General features: G+C 41.0%; 1 long non-coding RNA gene across 2 annotated transcripts in view; it reads right to left on the reverse strand.

The window, feature by feature from the left end:
• Positions 1-1,518: 1,518 nt before the first annotated feature.
• Positions 1,519-21,447, reverse strand: part of LOC310682597 — a 70,732-nt gene continuing 50,803 nt past the window's right edge. The window contains exons 1-3 of one of the 2 annotated variants that reach the window (XR_014514038.1): positions 5,926-6,019; positions 4,907-5,029; positions 1,519-1,566 (exon numbers count right to left, since the gene is read on the reverse strand). This is a non-coding gene — a long non-coding RNA (uncharacterized lncRNA). Of the gene's footprint in view, positions 1,567-4,906; positions 5,030-5,925; positions 6,020-21,447 lie in introns of those variants that run through there. The other variant, XR_014514037.1, reaches the window with a different exon arrangement.

Below are 21,447 nucleotides of genomic sequence, written 5' to 3' on the forward strand. Positions count from 1 at the left end.
GTGGAAGACAGGAGTGCCTGGCGTGCTCTGGTCCATGGGGTCACGAAGAGTCCAATACGACTAAACGACTAAACAACAAAAGGGCACATACACATTTCCTTTTGTCCTGTGATTTGAAATCATGGGTTTGAGAGGGGGCATTTTTGGGTCCATCCACTTTCCCAGGGAAAACCCATTGTTCCTTGCTGAATCAGAACAAATGCCAGCTGGGTTTTCTGCAGATTGACATTTGGTTTGATTCAGCAGTAAACAGTGGGTTTTCCCAGGGAAAGTGGCAGGACAAAATAAAAAACCTCTTAGGCTTGTGACTTGAAATCACAGAGGAAAATGGAAGAGTCAGTGGACCCAAAGTAGGGTCCATTAGTTACAATGAGTCTACTTGAGTAAACTCAGTTAATATCACCCAATATGTACAATTGCATATGTATTTATGTTTCTTTGAATAATCATTTGAAAGCTACTGCTATTATTGCAACACAAATAATACAGGAGATTAACACAGTGTCAGAAGTATGTCCCATTGGGCCTACTCTCCCTTGTAATTGTATTTAACATTGCAGCCTAGGTGGCAAATTCATATATCAGCATGTCCAAATTGAGGGGCTAAAGCAGGCATCCCGAACCTTTGGCCCTCCAGATGTTTTGGACTACAATTCCCATCATCCCTGACCACTGTTCCTGTTAGCCAGGGATCATGGGAGTTGTAAGCCAAAACGTCTGGAGGGCCGCACATTGGGGATGCCTGAGCTAAAGCAACTAATGCACACAAGAACTTCCATCCTCATATAGGGACTTCCCCAAATTTCACTTTGGCCAAAAGCTATTCTAGAGAGTCTCCCCCCCCCCCAAAAAAAAAAATAACCTTAAGGAGCAGCTTGGAAGCTTGGGCTGGGGAATGAAAGAGTAGTAGATAATGGAACTTGTAAAATGCACTGCATTTGCAAAAGTCTTTTGAGGGACCCATACATTTCAAATGTCTCATCATATTTCACCCCCCCCCCCCTTTGTACTGTCTTCAGCTCTAGTAACATAGTGATCCAAAGCCCTGTTCTACTAGGCAGGAGGGGGGAGTTTGGATGAAGTAGAAATATCCCTCTGTCCAGTTGTGCTGGGCTCCACCAGTGTTTTGCCGCACTGAGGTTGTTGATGTGGCAGGAGTTCCATAGGTCCCATTATCGCCTGGCCAGCGTTGAGATTGCTCCCTGAATCTTTTACTAGATTATCTAGCACTGCACAATATTGTAAGTGTAGTATAAGATTGCTACTTTTTCTCATTTTACTCTTAGTAGTTTCCAATGCCACAGCAAAAAATCTAGAAAGATTTCTGCTAAAACCCAAGCCCAGATTCTTGGCTCTGAGAGTCAGGTGGTTATATTGAGGGTTGCCATATTTTGATGGTCAAAAAAGAGGCAATATCTACACTATGAGAAATTGTCACAAGCTCAGCACCACCAATAGAAAGGCCTGTCTCCCATACCATCCATTGCACTAGCACATGCCCAAATACAGCAGAGATGTTCGAGTTTGCTTTGACACTTCCAGATCTGTCCAGATTCTGCAGTCAGCCTGTAAGGAATACATCAGGATCAGATTGTTATGTACCTGTAACAACTTTGAGCATCACATTTTCACTGGTATACATTATTCATGTTTATAGTCAGGCTTAAAACTCTCTCACATTCCCGCATTAAACTCTGAGAGGCTTATGCCACTCAAATATTTGTTTTTATTTTCATTAAATATTCAGGGAGGTGAAGCACTGCTTCTTTGGCATAATACAAAGTTTGACTATAATATATCATCTAGAAAATGTTTGTGCTCCACATTCCATTTGGCGTTTTATGGGCTTTGGACACAACCAAGGCCAGTCATGGTGCCATTCAATCCTAATCCTTCCTGTTGAGGCCAGATGTTTCCAGAAGGGAGTCATCCTGCACAGGAAATCATATGTAGACACTGACTCCTTGAATGAGTGGAGGGAACTCTTTCACCAGCTGCAGAAGCCTCAATGTAACAATCAGAAAAAGATCCCATGCAGCTGAATCTTTCTATGAAGAATAAATATGTAGAATATCAAGAGAGGGTCAATATGACTAAAGCTAAAATCTTCAAAATCCTTTATTACCAAATTGTTGTACCAACATTGACTCATTGTGGCCATTTTTTGGTTAGTAATGGGGGAGAAATTAGTTTAACTTGCATTTTAATGTGAACCTACCTAACTGCGCTTCACAAATACACAAACCAAACCACAGCTGTCCTACAAAATTCAAACTTCTCTGAATTTTGCAATGCAAAAGTGTGTACAAATGACTGCATATTGGGGTGCATTATACTATGCAAAAATGCAGTAAATATATTGTGTAAAAAGTGTACAAAAATTCATGTATATTAGGAATACTGCACATGAATTTTTTATTTCTTTTTTAATGCACACTGACCGGAGGGGGGGGGGGAGAAACCAAATTTGACAAATCTGCCCATCCCTATTACTGGATGCATATAAACTTATCCAATTGTTTGAATATATATTTTGATAACACACTTTCTTCTCCTCCTCTTTACCTTTCACATCTGGATCATTATCAAGAAGCTTTATTTTCCTTTCTCTAGCCTCCTCTACTATGTAGCAGCTTGTTTTATGTCTTTCTCTACTGCATACAAATTCTGTGCTCCCTCGAGCTATTCAGAGAAGTAAGGATTGTACTATATTTAAGACAAATAGGGAGGGGGGGGCACATAGCATGATTTTCTCACATTTAAACATAAATAAAAGCAAGAGGGTTGTTTTTTTAAAAGGCTAAATGTACAGTATCATTTCTGAAATATCGTGGATGTTGCTTTTGATTTTTCTATGCTACAGTCTTTTGTCACTTCCACTTTGTGACTGAGCTGCATTAAAGCTTCAGGGCACTTCTTTTCAAGTTCTGTGAAATCAGATTTAAGAGTCACAAAGGCATCGTGCCAGTGGGATTCTTCTGCAGTAGGCACTTTTTGATTGTCCACCGAAGACTGCCCAGCCTGCTGAACAATCAACAGAAGGTCTTCCAGCTGAGTATTTAAATCAACACAAAAGTCATATGTGAGAAAAAGCAGTGATCTAATACAGTAGAAAGACGTTAACCTTTCTATCAGTCTGCGGACCTCATCACATTTCAATAGATATTTACTTCTGCTACTGTACTAGACTTCCAATCATTTGTACGTTAAAACATTTCTTCATTCCAAATGGGACTAAAAGAAGCTTCCTTAATTGAAAATAATCGGGTGACAGTAGCCATTTTTTTAAAAAAACTTATGCAGCTTTTTACAGCCTGGTTTTATGAAGTCTTCCAGTGCAGTTCTACGCATATCCACTCAGAAACAAACTAGGGGGCTTATCCCCGAGTATGTATAAGATTGCATTCTACACACACTAATCTAGGACTAAGCACACTGAACTTAACAGCACTGAGGGTGGTATGCAACTATGTTTTGCTCAAAGTAGACCTACAAAAATTAATGAACCTTTTTAGCATAAATTTATAATAGCCAATCAGGAATAATGCGTCTGATGGACTGCTTTCTGGTACACAAAGGCTTATGCCGTAACTAATCAATGAAAAATATGTTGCCTTATCAGTCATGGGTACTTTTTAAATTGCTTGAAATATTTTTAATTCAGTAATTTAACTTCTTAATTGATTTACCCACACTAGGAAAAATTACAATCTTGCATTCTGGCAATATTTCATTTTAAGTTAAATAAATTATTTTTCAAGAAAATTTAGCCTTGTTTCATGTGTCTTCTGCACATGAGAGAATCTTTTAAAAAGGGTACACAAAACTTCAGAATTTCCTTTCTTTAAATTTGGGGATGGTTGATGAGTTTGAATATTTTATTCAATATATTTTTCAAATCCCTTTCTATTCAGCCACAAAGATACTATTCAATGTCTGCAAAGGTCATTTACTATCAGGTTTATTGTATACACTAATTTTATATTGCATAATAAATCTTCAGCTGCCCTGATATGTGACAATGCTGAAGGTTCAATCAGAGGTTGGCTGTATCAATGTTTAATGTCTCTCTCAATAATAATAAAAAATAGCACACATTTTTGATGAAAATAAATGTTCTTACTTTGTGCAATCTGCTTTCAAATGATTTTTATTGCAGATTCTTAAGTATAGTCCCTAAGTTACTAGTTATCCCTTGCCCGTTCCTGTCACATTTTTATTCTGGCTGGTTGGCCTAATCTAAAAGCTGTCATAGAATAGTCTAATAGTGTAAATCTATACACGTCTACTCAAAAGTAAGTCCCATTGATTGCAATGGATTATCCAGGTAAGCATGTACAGGACAACAACCTATTCTATCAATCTGGAAGTGCTCAGTCCAAATCTCACTGGTGTCATTAACTCACTGGGTAGCCTTAGGCAAGTATTCATATTCCTGAGTAAATCTACTAGCAGACAGATGACTCTGCCCACTACTTGTCTCAAATAATGGGATATGTAGGTGTTTAGCAAGACAGACAGATGATCCAAACACCTACCTGACATAGTACATTGAGGGTAATTAGAGTAATCGACTCAAACTTTAGCTGATTATTCAGTGGTTGTGTCTCTTCAAAAGTATTTTTTATATCACACGATGAACAGCATTACCAAAGGGATCCAGTTATGTAGTTCTCCTTTTGTTGGCCATGCAGATCTTGGAGGCCACAGGATCTAGCCCACAGCCAAAGATTCATGGGACAAGAACCCTATGGCTCTTGTTGTTGTTGTTGTTTAGTCGTTCAGTCGTGTCCGACTCTTCGTGACCCCATGGACCAGAGCACGCCAGGCACTCCTGTCTTCCACTGCCACCCGCAGTTTGGTCAGACCTATGGCTCTTAGTCTTCAGCTTTCACCAAACACTCACATCTCAGGTGCACATATTACCAAAGGACATCAGCCTTCAGAAATAGTTCCAGATTATTTGACTTAGATCTCCCTTGGTCAGCTCCATCCACCTGTCTTAGGAAAAGCCCGGAGCTTCTTTAACCTGAGAGAGACAAGAATATGCAGCCTTTGAAAACAATCCTGTCAGCCTTCCCTTGCATAGCTCCACCCCAATTAGAAAATGGGAACCAATTTTAATTGTTTAAGCTGCAGTTTGAAGGCACATTTGTTCATTTTTATAATCCATCGCTCTGGAGGTGCCTTAAGAAGGTTCAGATGAATATACGTTGGTGACATGCATTTTAAAATATAACAACAACAACAATTTACTATTTATACCCCGCCCATCTGGCTGGGTTTCCCCAGCCACTCTGGGCGGCGCCCAACAGAATAGTAAAAGCACAATAAAACCTCAAACATTAAACAGGGCCACCTTCAGATGTCTTCTAAAAGTCAGATAGCTGTTTATTTCCTTGACATCTGATGGGAGGGTGTTCCACAGGGCGGGCACCACTATGGAGAAGGCCTTTTGCCTGGTTCCCTGTAACCTCACTTCTCACAGTGAGGGAACCGCCAGAAGGCCCTTGGAGCTGGACCTCAGTGAATAAATGACTGATCAGAAAGCAGTTGATTAAAGCACTGCAATTATATAATTAATAACCCACCCAATGCTTAGTGCATAGGTTAACTGATGGACAGACTGACTAACCTGCTCATCAGCAGACACCTCCAACCAGTAATACCAAGTGATAAATTTTGAGACAATATTGCAAGGAAGAGTGAAAAAGATACAATGACGGATTTTGTGCAAGGAAAATATGAACTGGGGGGGGGGCAAGGAAGATATATCAATGCATTTTGAAAATGCTTGTATACTGGCAAAATACTCTGAGAAGCATCACTTAGGACAATGGTCCTTTAAAATACTTTAATGAAACAGCAGTAGTAATACGTAGTAAGTCATTATTTTTACAAATGGTTAAATCTTGCATAATTTACCTAAAATTCCACTGTTGATTCATACCACAGTTTTCATTTTAAGGCCATTTGATTCAATAGTACATATATTATTTTCAGAGGCTGAGAGCTTAAAGGGGATATAATAACATTAGAGACTATCATTTCACATTTCTTGCAACATATATAAGTTTATTTTGCTATTGTCCAGGAAATACTTGACAAATATTTAATAAGATAGTCCTTCATAGCCCTATATTTTTAAATTTGCCTGTAACATCAATGCTGAGATATTGTCTAATAAAGCCACATCTTTATATTTATCCAAATCGCATTATATACAGCAGAATCTGAAAATATGTTGTAATGTATTCTAAATCCAGAAAATTTATGCTTAGATGAGGAAACACAAGCACCATTTTCTTTTATTTTTTAGTAGAAGTTAGAAAGAACTAACTCATGCTTAAACCTTACTGCTTTTATTCAAAGGTTTTAACAAGTAAAATTGTGCTTTAATTAGTACTGTACACTCTATTATTAATCCTATGGAATGACTGGTTTAAATTGCCTTTTTTACTATGTCATATTTTCAACAAAATAATATGCATTCAAATATTCCAAGAGCGCTAGTGAGACTGAAAGTGACAGGATTCCTGCATTGCCAGCGGTTGGACTAGATGACCCTCAGGGTTATAGAACTCTACAATTCTATGAAATAAGAGCAAGAAAAAGAACACACAGTGTAAAGCATTCACATGCTTTTTTAGATACTGACCAAATAATCCAATACAAACCATTTGAAGCCAAGAACTTCAGAAACAAACTTTCCTAGACCTCTACTGCTGTATAAACTTTACAAACACAAATTGTATCTGTGCATTGCTTTCAAGAAAATAATTCATTGTTTTTCCACAGCTTACTTAAAAACAAAAAAAAACAAAACTTAACATTTTGATTTTGCTGACTGTCTCTTTTTAGTAATGACTAGCCTAGAGGACAACTTCCTCTGCTGAGAGACGTCACAATTCCTTCATCATTCTCCAGCGTATATGACCATTTATTTCAGAGCATAATTTATGGGTACATAAAGAAACTGCATGATAGTCACAACTCTCAGGTTCACATTTGCTACCCAAAGTTTCCCTCAGTTTGCTAGCTTGGATTTCACTATGTACCCATGAATGGAAGGACACCTTCTGTACACAGATCAGGGGCAGACTTTGGTCTTTCAGATTTCAGTGGCGCACTGTGTGATGCCAAAATTCGGCACTCCCCACCCACTGCCTCTCGCCTTCCATTTTGCTCAATTCACTGCATCGTTATTGTGAGGCGGAACCAGTCTTGCTGCCCTAAATTCACTTCTGCTTGGATAGGACTGAAATTTAGGAGAGGATCCCCATACACTACCAATCATGTTCCTTCAAGGGGTCCCCATCCCTCTGGAGCAGATTTTCAGATGACACAAGGGGCTGCAGAAGGCAAAGGAAGTTGGTGGAAGTCACTTCCCCTCTTCCACTGAACTCCAGTTGGGAGACCTTTCTACTGGTGGAAGCCTAATTAGGGTTCAAACCACTGTAGGCTCCACCTAACTATCTTAGGTGGTTTGTTTGTCATTGTTTTGTTTGTTTAAACTATTTATTTCCTGGTGGTCTTTTTCAAATGAACATAGAATAATAGAGAAGCACAACTGGCAGATCCCTTGTCTTGACCCCATGATACCCTTCTAACATCTGAATAAGACAGGCATAGGCAAACTCGGCCGTCCAGAATTTTTGGGACTATAACTTCCATGATCCCTAGGTAAAAGGACCAGTGGTCAGGTATGATGGGAATTGTAGTCCCAAACATCTGGAGGTCTGAGTTTGCCTATGCCTGGAATGAGACGATCACATGGTATGGTGAAAGAAGTGCTATTTTTCTAGAAAAAAAGGTGCCAGAACTCACCATGAATGCCTCCCTTGTTCTCTTACAATGGCAATGGTGCCCACCTGAGAGGTTCTAGAACTGAGTTCTGATGAGTTTCGGCTGGAAAAAAAGCCCTGGGCACAACACCTAAACACCATGGAAGAAAACAGGAAGCATGCTTATTCAGAAGTAGGGCCCACTGGGTTCCACTGGGTTCACTCCAGTGAAAAGCACTGCTGTCTTAAATTACTGACATTACCCTAGATAGAGACCCCTTCATCATCCCTGCCCCCCATCCCAGCCCTAATTCATAGAACTGCCTTTATGTTGATTCAGACTGGGTCCTTTTCTGAAGATACTTCTGTTGGTGGGCTTTCCACACAAGATTATTCAGAAACACACATAAACATATTTTTGTTTAAATGGAGAGCAATAAACTTTGAGGGAGAAAAAAAAGAGTCAGGGCGAAAGAAAGAAAAAACTGAAGAACAGTCCCCTCCTCCACATTATGGGTAAGAAAGCAAACTACTTTAAAATGTTATTGCGATGCAATCACTTCAAATAAAAGAATAAAAGCAACAGCAGCAATTTGTTGTTTTAATTGGTCGAACCCCTGCCCTGTTTGTCTAAGGACTTTAGAACTAAGATACAAAGCAGGAAAGTCAGTGATATCTCACCTGTTAATCTTATATTTCCTGCCTTGAAATGCAAATGCAATAATCATACATACACACACATTCAGAAGTAATGGAAATTCAATCAAATGCTTGCGTACAGCTGTTTCAAACTAATTCTATAGGCGCATTTGTTCTTTGGCATGGGTAGGCAAACTAAGGCCTGGGGGCCGGATCCGGCCCAATCGCCTTCTAAATCTGGTCCACGGATGGTCCAGGAATCAGTGTGTTTTTACATGAGTAGAATGTGTCCTTTTATTTAAAATGCATCTCTGGGTTATTTGTGGGGCATAGGAATTTGTTCATTCCCCCCCCCCCAATATGGTCCGGCCCCCTACAAGGTCTGAGGGACAGTGGTCCGGCCCCCCTGCTGAAAAAGTTTGCTGAGTTCTTCGGCGTTCTTTGGAGTTCTGCTGATTTTGCACTGCTCTCATTTCGATCCCCCCCCCCCCCCGTAATCTTTCATGATCACTTTTCTCTCAAGTTGCTTCAAGACCACTTTCAGCCAATGTTGTATTGATCTTTGGGGCAGAAAAGAACATCCAAGTAAAATATATGCCATGCATAGAAACCCTCATGCAGTCTCACAGCTGGCCTTTTACCCAGAAAAGGAAAAGAACCAATTATGAGAGGAACACAGTCTCCATTTTACTTTACTCAGAAAACTACTTGAAAGATGAGGGGTCACTATGACATATGAGGAAAGCAACCTGGGACAAATGCAGATGACCTAGCACCTCTACAAAAGTGATGGATAATGGCAAGAATGGCAAAATACAGGCTGGGGATAGATAGTCAACAATGTACTTGGCAGATGTTACTGCCACTTCCATCTATCGCAGCCAGCATGGTCAATGGTCAAGGATTACAAAAGCTATAGTCCAACAACATCTGGAGAGAACCACATTGGCAACCCCTACTTTATACCTACATCTGATGGCCAGTGGTTAGAGGTGGTGACAGGTGTAGAATCATAGAACGATAGAGTTGAAAGGGACCCCAAGGGTCATGAAGTCCAACCCACTGCAAAATTTAGGAATCACAACTAGAGCATGCATGACAGATAGCCTTCCAACCGCTCTTGGGAATCTGTTCCACTGTTGAACTCTGCAACATTTAATTTTTTATTTATTTGTTTAATGTATTTCTTTACTGCCATTTCATAAATTAGCAGGGCAGTGCCAAAAATATAAAATATAATTTAAAAATTAATAATAATTTAAAATTACAGAGAACCTCAAAGTGCCTGGCTAATCAAAAGAGCAAACTGTCAGCACAAAACATATGTTTGTTTGTTTATATTTATATTTTTGAGTGCCACAGGTTAGCCACTGCTACTTTTATGACAAGACTCTGAATACCAATTGATTGTGAAGAATGGCAGGCAAAGGATGCTGCCCTCATGGCCTGCTTAGATCCAGAACAAAGTTTTAAAATGGTTTCCCACTTGTTATTCTCATCTATTAATATTTAATCCATTGTAATAGTGTTAAATAGAGTGTTAAATTACTTTTGCTGTTTGCATTTCTGTGTTGGGTACTGCGCTCCTCAATTTCCTCCAATTGACATTTGCTGGCAGTCTTCTAAATTATATTTTAGAATAATATTTCAGCTGGGAAAAGGCAGATCCTGGCACATGTTTGGGCATATCCTATTCCTCAGCCTAACACTGTAGCATTAAGGGAATTGTTTTGATATTCTCCCTCTTCAATGTTAGATTTTTCCAGCAATTGGGTTTCCTTGACCTCAAATGTAGTTTTAACTGACTGCCGTGGCAACGTGCCAAAGGCGCATAGGCTGCAATGCACATGCTCAACTATACCCTTACACATGATTGGCCACTTTTCATTTTGTGCGTATAGGCAGCCCTATGCGGGCAGCATTACTTCTACCACCTAAGATTTAGTTCATCAGATCACGCACACAACCATGGATGACAGCCAACAACTACAGTTCAAGTATCTATTCCTAGATAGAGTTCAAGACTTTAACTTTAATTTTAATATTTTTACTGATGGCTGTCGTACAAAGGCCATCAGCCTTTGGGGGTCACTGGGCATATCCGGAAGGCTGAAAAAGTGCTGTGGGCACCAGTCACAAAATGGCTGCCATGGCAAAACGATTGCCGCATGTAAAACAGCAGAAAAAGAGACAGGAGCACAAAATGGTGTGGAGATGCATGCCCCAACAACTAGGAAACAGACTAACCTTCCAAGGTATCACCTAACATAGGAGGAAGTCGCCTTTGAACCTTACTTTTAGAAGACATCAGAAGGCAGCCCTGTTTAGGGAAGCTTTTAATGTTTAACAGACTATTGTATTTTGATATTTTGTTGGAGGCTGCCCAGAGTGGATGGGGAAGCCTGGCCAGATGGGCAGGGTATAAATTATTATTATTATTATTATTATTATTATTATTATTATTATTATTCCCAGGGGGTGTGACGTGCCATTAGTTCTGCTCCTGAGAAGGAATGGTTTTATTCTCCTGTATAGTTACATATATCCAGCCACTACAGTATTGTGAAAACACACTTGAGAACAGAATGACAAGGTAAACGACTGCAGATGAACCAGCTTGAGATGTTTGCTCCCTACAACATAGATAGATAGAAAGACAGACAAAGTTAGTCTATGTATGCCAAATTTTGCTGTATTCTCTGGCTTCTCTTCCAGGCTTCATAAAGATGACCACAAGAAATACTGTAATCATATCCCCAGAGTGTGATATGCCTTTAATGTATTATAGTTAAGGTTATGTAGTGCCCCAGTTTAGAATATCCCAGATTTTACTACATCATTTATCAGAGAAATGGACATATCAGAAGTAGGTCTAGGACAAGTGGAATTTGAATAGACTAAGAATCCGACTACAAGGAAACATCTACTGCACCTTGGAACGTGCTGAAACAATGTTTATGGAAGCAATACCAAAGTGACTACCTTGGGATTTTTGCACTTTATACCCATGCTATTTTATTTTCTTGATCAGCAAAAAAAAACCCAGTCTTTATTTGTAAAATAAAGATCTGATTTCCAGCATATTTTATCTCCTTATTACTCACAAATATTTCATAGCAGTTCCCTGCCATTACAAAACAACAATAACAATAAGTTCCTTCTGTTGAACTAACTACACAGCTGGTAAATACTGTTATGCACTTCCCACTTTCTGATGCTGCACAACTTTCTTTGTATGGGAGAGAACTGTAATATTTGATTCTTTGCAAATATGAAAGCACTATATAGGAGAAGCAAATGCACTCTTACTAGCAGACAGCACAACTTGCTAACCCTGAAGAAGTTCCCCAGAGAGGAAAATTGCACTCCAGTTTTCACTAAACTCTTTGCTCTCTTCCAACCCCCCACCCAGTCATTCTCTCTAAATTCAAACTGTCTCCAAAGTGCTACTCTGCTGCCCACTGCTAGCTGGAGGTTGTGACCTTTCCAAATGCTGCTGGGTATTGCAATATGAAAGGTGGAAAGACATTCCCATTGCTTAGGAAATCATCTCCTGTCATTTGCACCCTTTGATGAAATTTCAGCTAATCGTTCTGGGCTATGAGGAAACCACCAACCTTTCAAAGAATAAGCAACCAGGATCCATAATCATGCCAACCCTTCTGGCAGCTACTCTCTGTGAATGCCAACCAATATTTCTTTGGCATGAGCCAAATTATAGGCTTGCTATATTGCTACAGTGCTACCTCTGGTTATGCACTTAATTCGTTCTGGAGGTCCGTTCTTAACCTGAAACTGTTCTTAACCTGAGGTACCACTTTAGCTAATGGGGCCTCCCGCTGCCACCGCTCTGCCGCCACGTGATTTCTGTTCTCATCCTGAGGTAAAGTCCCGAGGTACTACTTCTGGGTTAGCGGAGTCTGTAACCCAAAGTGTTTGTAACCTGAAGCGTATGTAACCCGAGGTACCACTGTATCTCCTTATGCTTGAAGTATCTGGATTCATACTTCTGTATGAGAAGCACCTTCCATGATAACTACTGCTAAATGCACTTGTCTAGAGTTATTCGTAGGCTAAGAAATCTTCAGCATTGAAATCCAGCTGGTTCTAAACATATTTTCAACAGTACTGGTAGGATACTGAACGTAAGAATCCTAAGCCCTGGTGCAGCAACACCTGTGCAGCAGCATGATAAGAAGGCATGCTGATTAGTGTTTGATGCAGTGAAAACTAAGATGCTAGTGTAATAGAAACATTTCAAGCTTTAATGTTCCATTCTGTTATTGCATAAAGCAATCAGGCATCATTAAATTGCAAGGCCTTAAACAGAAGACAGACAGCCAAGCCAAGAAGTGTGAAGAAAACACATAGATTAATGTGTTCACCTGGAAATCAAGCTTCGTCCATTTGGTGGAGAGGTTATGGCTCGGTTCACAGCAAACTTTGGTGAATATTTTTTTTAATGTACATATATTTAACAATGCAGAATGCAGGTACTGGTAGGGTTGGGACCCATGCCCAATCTACTGCAAAGAGTTTCAAGGTGATAGACAGCATCTTAAAAAGCAGAGACATTGCCTTGCCAACAAAGGCCCATATAGTTAAAGCTATGGTTTTCCCAGTAGTGATGTATGGAAGTGAGAGCTGGACCATAAAGGTGGCTGATCACTGAAGAATTGATGCTTGTGGTTCGAGGACCCGATCCCCACATAGTGGAATGAAAACACAAGGACACGTGATATAAGGTTAATGGGCAAGAAAAGGCCACAACTTTATTGATTACAGCAAGTGAAAAGGTATTGGCTTAGGCATTGGATTACGTCAGTTGACTCCACCCACTCAGAGAGCGGTGAGTCTAAAAGGGGGGCTTATTCACCAGTAGGTGAAGCCTGTTGATGCTAATCCAACTATAAGCTCTCCCTTATGTCACCAAGGGTCGTGCCATGGCCCCCCGCCACGCAGGCATTGGACAAAATACACGACCGCCAGATTCCTTTAACGGAATACCCAAAAAATTGAAGGCGTAGGCGATGGCCACACCTAGTCCTTCCACACACCACAACACATTATTCCAGTGCCTAACCTACCCACCAATACCACAAAAGTTGTGACAATTGCTACGAGGTAGGCGAAAAAACCACAAAGCCTAATGCCAAATGGAAAAATTCCTACCAGGCCCCCCGGACAACCTAAGGTCCATAGCAAGGCCAAAAGAAAACTGAGACCCTGAGCTCTAAGGGAGTGGAGGGTGGGTGACTCGTGATGGGACGACGAAGAGTGAGGCCGAGTGGCTGATGCAGCAGCGATTTATGCTGCCGTTCACGCCCCCTCGAAGGCACCTGGTTGGGTGTCTGTCCGTGGGCGTGGGCGCCAGCCAGGTGAGTGGGAGGCAGGGGGCTAATGCCCCCTGCTTGAGGCAGAGACCGGCTCCCGCCCACAACCACTCCCCTCTTTTGCAGAAGGAGAGTCTTTTTGAATTATGGTGCTGGAGGAGACTCTTGAGAGTCCCATAGACTGCAAAAAGATCAAACCGATCCATTCTTAAGGAAATCAGCCCTGAGTGCTCACTGGAAGGACAGATCCTGAAGCTGAGGCTCCAATACTTTGGCCACCTCATGAGAAGAGAAGACTCCCTGGAAAAGACCCTGATGTTGGGAAAGATTGAGGGCACAAGGAGAAGGGGATGACAAGGACAAGATGGTTGGACAGTGTTCTCGAAGCTACCAGCATGAGTTTGACCAAACTGCGGGAGGCAGTGGAAGACAGGAGTGCCTGGCGTGCTCTGGTCCATGGGGTCACAAAGAGTCAGACATGGCTAAACGACTAAACAACAGCAACAACAATTGTTACCACATTTGCTCGAACACATCTACAACTAATTATCATGTTCAGGGGGAAGAGCTGTTCTGAAACATGAATTACTGAAAGGAAATTCAACTCAAATTCGCTAACAGAAATTATTTCTCAATGCACCTATGGTTCTATTCTGTCAGAGGACAGGCTAGTAGACCCATCCCAGACATTAAAATGTTTTCCAAATTATACAAAGAGCAGTTTAACTTCAGAAGGTAGTGGAATGCCCTTGTAAGGGGACTCCAGACAGAAACAGTGAAAATATCACAGCTTTTCCACAAATGGGGTCTCTTATGGCAATGGAATGGTTAACCATTGAAGGCTGTCCCAGATACAATAGAGAAAAAAAGATATGAAAAGTGAGAAGACTGCTAGACATGGAGGCAGAATGGTGGATTGTTTTGGCTTCTGGATGAGAAGCAGAGGAGGCAGATTACAGGAGGAATTGAAAGCTTATGCTACTTACAAAACACAGAAAGGGAATCTTTAGTATCCAGGAAAAAGAGAAGAGGTTTCCCCTCACAATACGGCTTTACTAGGAGGAATCTATTGTAAGTGGAAGTGGAGAAAAAGAGCACTCAAAGCCAGAACTCTCAGAGCAGTCAGGTTGAGTTCATCCTTATCTGCTGGAATCACATGGAGTTCAGAGGTCCAAGACCTGGGAGTTCCAAAAGCTAATCAGTCAGAGTGTCTGTCAATAAGGCTGCTTCTGAAATCACACCACTGGTGTGACTTTGTAGCGTCTTTCCAGGAATCTCACTGGAGATTCTAATTATTGTCTTAAAAACAAAAGTTGTAGAAGCATAGGGTGATCCTGAAAAGGTGATTTCCAATTGCACCAAAGATTACCCTTATTCCTTCTCTGCAAGAGGCTTTTGGTAGAGGTTAAAGTTCTTCTTATATAGGGCATTCAAAAGCTCAAGGTTTACTATATCAAATCAATAGCTGATATAGTATTATATGATTAGATTAAGACACTAACTTAATTCATGAATTTCCTGGAAGATGTAAATAAAATGTTTATGCAAAGTATATTACAAAACATTTCCTGGATTTTACCTTTAATGCTGCCTGCTCACAAAAACAGTTAATTAAATTTTAATCCCCAGCATTATTTCGATCACATGATCAAACATTCCTACTGATGAAATTATTAGTCCAAGTTCATACAGCAACCAATTATGCTGTAGGTGGTGATCCCTGAACACAGTTAGACTGCTTAAATCTCATCAAAGTAAATGAGAATGAAGTGGCAAGACAGCATACGAGAGCAGCCTTAGATTGCAAAAACCAAGTGCAAATTAATCAAAATTAAAAACAAAGCAAAATAAGAATGAACTGTGGGTTCACTGTGTTAAACTTATGTGACTAAAAAAACAAACAAACCCACAACACATATGAAAATGGCAGCTCAAAATGTATTGCTATTTTTTTTCCAAGGAGTCACTGAGCATATAAGCAAAGTTTTTCTTTCACCAGAGTCGCAGTCAATAGTAGAACTAATTGAAAACCTATAAATTTAGTACAGAGCAGCATGTAGTCTCTATCTTACTCTGCCTATACATCAATAGGTCATTCTCAGTTAATTAAGTGAAGGCGTAATCAGCTTAATTTATGTAGTCCAGGGCAGTTAATGATATCTTAGTACAGTACCTGACGTTTGGCCTGCCCATATAACTTGCAGGATGTTCCCAGTCCATTCTGCTGCTCTTCGACTTTAGCTCCTAATTTTTCACACACAGCTTCTTGTCGGGCTGTTCATTCTGAAACCAGTAAATCAAATGCTGCCAAAGCTGAAGGTAAAAGGCAGCCTAATTAAATTAAAAATCTACAATACTGACCTCACATTTCATTCTTTTATGCATATTCCTTAAAACAAAATAATATCCTGCTATGGCACAACGTTTAACTAACAGCGCTGCAGACATTTAGCATGGTATGCTGAAGAAGTCTAGGACAAATGTTGATTCGGAAGTCCAACAGTTTTCAGCAATCACATCCTGAAAGGTGGCTGCAAAAACACAGGTCAGAATGATGTAGAATATTCTTGTTAGTGTAGTTTAATCCCAGCCATTTAAAATGAGCGACCTGGATAAGAAGAACATCCTTTTTCCGTTGCAGCAGAAAACTCTTCCTTCTTGCTGTCTCCATAGCTTGTCTTCGCTTCTCTGAAGCTGCAAGTTTACACACAAAGACAAACCACAATGTCAACCAATTGGACCTCACTTAAGGAACCGAGGAGATCGATTCGCAAAGCAAAGGATGAACAGGACCCCATTTCTGAAGTATGTTGCTCAAACTGCTCTTTCATTAAAAGATGCTCTCTCTTATTGATTTTGGCTTAAGTAATGAGAAAGCTTATCCAAAAATCTTTAGCATTTGGGCTCAAGTTAAGGAAATCAATACAGTCATTTCCCATTTGAACTGCATATGTGAGTTTTATGTACGAGAGATGAGACAAAGCCCAAATCGGATAAATCGATAGCATTGTCAATAGAACATGAAGCTGACAAATGGCGTTTTTAAGCAATTAAAGTGAGCTGTAAACATACAGAGGTTAATCAATTGCAATGTTTGGCTATTAACAGTTTTTAATTCCTATAAATATTATATACCATAGTGAATCCTGGTAAATAGTGTAAGAAAGCTTTACACTACAACTCAACAGATCATTGAAAATGAGTAGAGAGTGCAGGTCTGAACTGCATTTAATTTATCCTATATTTTCTGTAAGGGGGGGAGATTATGTGTTCTTTTTAATGTAAATATAAAGGTCACACATTACAAAAGAGCAAAATTCAGGACATCATCACACAAAGAAAGCATATGCAGAATGAAAGATTGTTACTTGACCCACAATTTCCCAAGCTTCAGTCCTGCCAAACCATCATAAACATAGCAATTAGTCCCACTGATGTGAACTCCTTTAGGATAGCAGCCTAATGCAGCTATTCCAATCATATCAACAGAAGCGAAAGGAAGGGGATCCTGTGTTAGTTGTCACTGCCCGCCTCTCCCCTGGCAGGAAGCCAAACTTTGGAGAGGGTACACCCCACCCCAGTTCAATTTGTACTTAAGCCAAAAAAGAATCAACTTAACAGAACAGGAAGAAAGAGGAACATAGCTTGTTAGGAGAAACAAGCTAGTCCCAAGAGGCCCTAATGACCCTTGTATGGTAGCCCATGTATAGAAGAGAAGAAAACCCTGGTATGAACTGAAGAGTAAGAGAAGGGAGAACATGGAGAGAAGAAAGCAGAGGCCCCTGGACATTGGTGGGGGTGCTCCAAGCCCCTGGACGACCCACAGCTCTCTGTGTCCGATAACCTCCTCAAAAAGAGCCTGGAGGAATTGTCTTTCCCTTCTTAATCTGGGGAAAGTTCACCTTCAATGTCTGATCAGATGGAGTGGATGAATATAGGCCTGGAGGTTGGGGGGGTGAAAGCATGAGGTGCCCTTGGAGCTGGCAACCCTCAGAGAGGAGAGGGTCTTAGCTTCCCTGGGGGGGGCCCTCTGTCAGAACCCCTTTCTTTGCTGCTCAGCACCCTGTACCTTTTGTGCTGGTGACTCTGCCTCCTCCTGCCATATGAGGGGATGAGGAGCTGCTGGGTGGTGATGAGGAGAAGGAGGCATGGAGGGGGAAGGAGAGGACCATGGCACAAACAGTAAGAGCACCCCCAGCCACATTTGTCTTATTTGGGCCACAAAGTGCATCACCAACCCACATGCACCATCTTCTCTGAATTAATTCAAAAGTTACCCATGGTTGTTGGGTTGATTGACCATTATCAGAGATTGATGGACCAGAATCCTTTTTGTAAGGCTCTCCCTGTGCCCCATGTGCCTTTATTGCCTTTTTGTTGTCTTCTTTCATCTGCCTGGAATGAAAATGAACATCAACAGTCAAGGATACCTTGCCTTCTAAACTTTAGTAAGGTTCAGTATTATTTTTTTCCTGACTTAAGGAACTTTACTATGACTTAGAAAACTTTTGGTCTGTGTTAAGTTGTCTGAATTTGTGTCAATTCTCACCTGAAAAGGCAATATTGGCAGTTTATGTGGTTTGTTTTAGCTCAATCATCCTACGCAAGCATGCAACCACTTAAGTAGCAGAAGTAATTACACTGCCAAAAGGAATTGTACTGAACAGAATCCCGACACGATTATTTAGTAATTTGCATGATGCGTACTGCTGCAGCAGCCAGGTGCTATTTACAATTTCAAAATATTAATTTGATAAACAATCCACAGAGGATTGTGTCAAGATTTTTAAAAAGCACAGTTGCCACCAAAAATATGGTGATTGTGAATTGCAGAATTGAATAATATGATCCCAAAGTCACTACAGTATCTTTAAACTCAATACTAGATATTTTCAGTAAAAAACAAAACTAACAGAGAGAGAAGGATATCTGTAGTCAAAACAGTTATGCAGCCACACAAAGTCTTTGGCTGACTAGAAACATATTTGCTATAAATCAGTGTTAGGTTTGCAGGTGTCAAGGCTCGGGAGATAAGGCTCACACTAAAACAGGGGTGGGAAACGTGGCCTTCCAGATGTTGTTAGACTACAAATCTCACCTACCTGATCACTGGCTATTCTGGCTGGGGCTGATGGGAGCTGAGGGTCTAGCATCTAGAGGGCCACTTTCTTTAACTGCAACTGGGGACATCAGGAAGAACCTTCTGGTGCTAATAGCTGTTTGACAGTGGAACAGACTCCCTTGGAAACTGTGTACTCTCCTTCCTTGGAGGTTTTTAAGCAGATGCTGGATGGCCATCTGACGTGGATGCTTTAGCTGAGAGTTCTGCATTGCAGGGGACTGGATTACCCTGAGGGTCCTTTTCAAGTCTACATTTCTATGATTCTATGGTCTTTTTTGGTAATGTCAACAGTTGAGGTTGGTGGTGTTAAAGTTCTTGAAGCAATGGTGGCATAGCAGATTGGTGGTCCAAAAGGTTCCTTCATTGCAGGTGGCTACACTACAAACTAGTTCAAGCAGGAAATGCTTTTCCATCTGTTTCTAGGATGCAAGCATCTCCGACAATGGTTTGCTAACTCCACTAAAGAACACTTTGTCCCATGGCTTTGTATTCAAGTGATACTATGGCTACCATAGGCAAAAAGGAATTCCATGCAAGTAAGTTAGCAGGCTGGTGGAGTGACAGAGCACTCTGCTTCTGTCATCAGTCCTATGAAGGATTCTTGGCAGGACTGGTTGGAGGGGGGGGATGGGATGAGAGTATTTAGCTTAATGCTGGAGAGGGATCAAGTAGTCCATCAGGAGACATCTCTTCTCCACCAATGCCAGACAACCCAGAAGAGGAAAGCCAGCTGAGTCAACCTCTCATCCTGCCAACGTAGATATGCCGGGTCTTCCTGTTATATACCTGCTGGGATTGACAAAGCATCTGACCCTCACCTGAATCTCATAGCTCTCCTGACGAGTGCGTTGGTCTGCCCACCAGATACCAGGCACTCTACTATTCAAATTAGGCCCCAGTGTTTTTGTTACAATCCCCTTTTCAATTAAGTAATCAATTTTAATCTAGAATTTAAATTCTCATAACTGTCTTATTTGTTAATTTGAGCAAGTAAACTACTGCTCTCACTTCATTACAAACAGTATTTCTACCTGCAATGCACTTGAGCAAACCTGCTGCTCTTCCTTTCACAGATATTTTGTTGCCATTTGCAACGGTAGCTGCCTCTGATTAGTTATCATTTAACTCTTGGGGGAAATAATTAGCATCACATGTCATGTGCATGGAAGTTGCCGAACCAATTAACCAACTAGAAGGATTACTGTTAATAGCACCAGTTTTCCTATAACTTGATATTGCTGGATAGTTTTGATGAACTGCAAAAGCATTTTTAGTTTGCTTTCTGTTGCTACCCTGGAACTTTTCTTTATTAGTGCCACTTTGTGTTGTATGGTTCCTAGGAAATAAAAAAGAACAACTTTTCTGTTTGTATATGTTTACAATATAATTTTGGTTACTGAGGACAAACAAAATTGTACAAAAACAAGAATGGGTGCAGGCCTGGCCAAGACATAGGTGCCCTGACTGTGATAAAGGTGACCTGTGTGCTTGCTTGCTTGCTTGCTTAACAGCTGTTGGGAACTTCAAGGTCCCTGCTCTCCCTTCTTATGGTCTTTGTACTGGACCTGGAGACTCCAATAGAGAGCATTCCATGTCAAGAAGGAGGGCAAGTGGGCACCCTATCAAATGACAGGGCAGGAGCATAATAGAGTTGGCTAGGATGACAGAAGGAATACAATTTATGAGCTTTCTCCATTATCTGCACAGCAGGGGATGTTTAGTCAACAGTGCAAAGGCTGATCTGAAGCATTCCCTGCTGGTTACCTGCTTTCAGCAATAGGGGTAGCTGTTTGGTAGTACCCAATTGGTTACCTGTCAGATTCTAGAGCTCCCTATTGGTGGCTCTTAGGTAATTCACAAAACAAAGAGTGCATTCATAAAACAGTGTTCATTCATAAAGCAGTAACATTTTGGGTGCTACATTGCTACATTTTGGGTGTATGTTTCAGTGGTTGAACATACAGGTTTATGGCCATGCTGTAGTGTACCGCTTATGCGACTGTGAATAAAAGCTGGCTGGGCTCATTGTCTCAGGGTTTGGGGGGAAGAGGTGACAAAACTGATTTCCAATAAGTGCCCCCCCTTTATTTCCATAACAAGTCCTTGAGTCTGTACTCCGAATAGTAACACCAGAGACTTAGAAGATGCAGGGCTTGTCAGTCCAACCCCTGCACAGTTTCATGAGGGCTGACCTTAAGGCAATTGGAGCAATTTGGTCAAATTGGGGCCCGCGTGCCGCTCCTAAGGGGCCCCCCACACCAGGGCAATCTAGATGGATTTTATTTATATCTATAAGATTTTGCAGACTTTGGCTGTGAACTGGGGCCCTACAAAAAAAATTCAAGTTGCCTTCCCACTGCTTCAAATCAGGTCCCGCTGGCTAGCCCTGAGTCTCATAGTTGCTGGGCCTGAGTTGCCCTGCCCTTGCATGAAGTCTTGGGTTTACAATTTTGGGAGATGGGAGACTGCGGCACTGGGGAGCACGCATGCTGGCAAGGCCCCCTAGATTTAGAGGCCTGAGTTGCCCTGCCATCGCATGAAGTCTTGGGTTTGCAGACTGCTGGGGAGT

The sequence above is a fragment of the Podarcis tiliguerta genome, assembly GCF_965153285.1.
Source record: "Podarcis tiliguerta genome assembly, chromosome: 7".
Lineage (NCBI taxonomy): Eukaryota > Metazoa > Chordata > Lepidosauria > Squamata > Lacertidae > Podarcis > Podarcis tiliguerta.